The following is a 2,386-nucleotide window of genomic DNA, read 5'->3' as shown; positions in this document are numbered from 1 at the left end:
GATAAACTCTTTTATATTTGGAGATCATTTTTACCTTCCGCAAGAAATTAATCTTGTTATTTTTAGAATTGAATAGGTCTCATGCATAGTTATTGGACTAGCTTTTCATGGGTATAAAATTCATACTTAGGTTTTGTTCACTCCATTTAAATTTAATTAAGTGAAATTGTATTTATACATTGAAATTCATTTATACTAATTTAAATCGATTTATGTTGATTGAAATTGATTCTTATGATAGGGAGAGCTTCGAATGAAAGGGATATAACCTTAAAAAAGTCCTCGCAGATTTCTTTGCTTAGAATAGCAGACAAGATTAGCTAAACTATAGCATAGCTAGCTTACAGATTATAGATTCCACTTTCAAACATAAAGTAAACACCTCAAATAAGATAAGGTATCAAAACATTATGAACTAGAAACATTTTGCGGTTTTCCCCAATAAAGGAATTTGGCTAGAAGCCTAGAATAATATAAACTTTACTCATTTTTTTTTAATGTAAGATGAGTATCTCTTATAAGTACGGAAAATTTGGAGATTCCACTTTACAAGTTACAAAGATTAGACTGCTATCAATACAGGGGTGAAAAGAGGGCTTCCATACTCCAACCAACTAGGTCAGATAATTATAGGACTTTTACACATAGCTGTGCAAAACAAATGCAATATTATGATAATAGACTACGGGCCTGTTCTCTTCGGCATAAAACAGCTGAACTGAACTGAACTGAACTGAACTGAATTGAACTGAACTGAATTGAACTAAACTGAACTGATCTGAACTAAACTGATCTGAACTGAACTGAACTGAATTGAACTGAACTGAACTGAAATGAATAGTGATATGTGAGAGTAAAAGTATTGTCAAGAGCTGAACTGAACTGAACTGAACTGAACTGATCTGAACTGAACTGAATTGAACTGAACTAAACTGAACTGAATTGAACTGAACTAAACTGAACTGAATTGAACTGAACTGAACTGAAAATAAACTGGGGAGAACAGGCCCTACATGTATAAAGTTCTCCAATTCTACATGCTGCAATATATATGAAATGCGGTAAGTATATGTGATTTTGGACATTCTAAGGAGACCATTCTTTGGACAACCCCCCTCCATATTCCCACCTTAAAATTAACACTAATGTTGCGTTTTTTTATCTACTAAATAAGCTTTTCTTGGTGCTACTTGTCGTGATCATAATGGGTTTTGGATTGAGGGTTCCCAACTCTCTACCTACACGCATAATGTGTTTTAGGTTGAAATAAAAGCAATTTGATCTCCACAACTTTAAAGTGGGCAAAAGAACGAAATTGGGTTGAAGTAATAGTGGAGACGGACTGTTTTCGAGCCAAGATGGCTATCTTAAATGAAGATACTGTTAATAGTCACGAATTAGATGTATTATGTTTATGCAGGGAGTTGCTCCAAGGACAATAAGGCTTTAGGCTCACCTGCAATGGACGAGGAGCAAACAAACTTGCGGATGGTATAGCAAATGATGCAAAAGGGAAAACGGATGGCTTACACTTTGTGTATTTGGAGCACCCCTCCCCGGACTGTATTAAGTTTTATAAACATGATAGATTAAATGATCTATCTACTTTATCGGATGTACTAAACGTTAACGTTAACGTTAACGTAATTTAATCGTATTGCTCCTTTGTAAAAAAAGAAAAAAAGAAAGGAGAGCATTTTATTACTTTGAGTTGATTGATCAGGTAGCTTATTTCTCAGTATATTGTTTGACTTGGGAGCTTATGATAAGATCTTGTTTCGTTCGATGTTAATGATCGTACTAATTTCTTATCCATGGCCTTGCCCTTAGGGATTTGTTTAGCTTTCTTCTCCTCAATTTGGTTCATAACGTACGGCACAAAAAGTTTTTCCATTTTCAACTTTGACTCTTGCATTTCATAAAATATGTAGATAAGAATTTTCACTCGATCTTCACACACATTTGCAATAAAATTAGCTGAATTCCTGCATACAAGTCCTTTTTAGAAAATATAAGCCCTTATCTGAGGATCAGGCTTTGTATTTTGGAAAAAAAAATTATTTTATATAGTAATTTCCGCCCTTGATAAAAAAAAATTATGTAAATAACTGTTATACTCATCCTTTGGTTTTTATATTACTCCCTCCGTTTCAAATATAGTTCCTATTTTCAATTTTAAGTGTCCCAAAATATAGTTATTGTTTCTATATTTAGTTCCTCATTTTTTTCAAAATTTGCACAGAAAAGTTGTATCCCTATCATTTATTTGCTTCTTGAAATTAGCTTTTGCTTTGTTTATTCAATCCAAGTGTTATAATTAATGCTCTTTCACCAATTACTCTTCATTCTCTCTTATAAAATCATCTTTTTCCATACAATATTTATT

The sequence above is a fragment of the Beta vulgaris genome, chromosome 5 (genome assembly GCF_026745355.1).
Source record: "Beta vulgaris subsp. vulgaris cultivar EL10 chromosome 5, EL10.2, whole genome shotgun sequence".
NCBI lineage: Eukaryota > Viridiplantae > Streptophyta > Magnoliopsida > Caryophyllales > Amaranthaceae > Beta > Beta vulgaris.
This window is presented reverse-complemented; position numbering follows the sequence as displayed.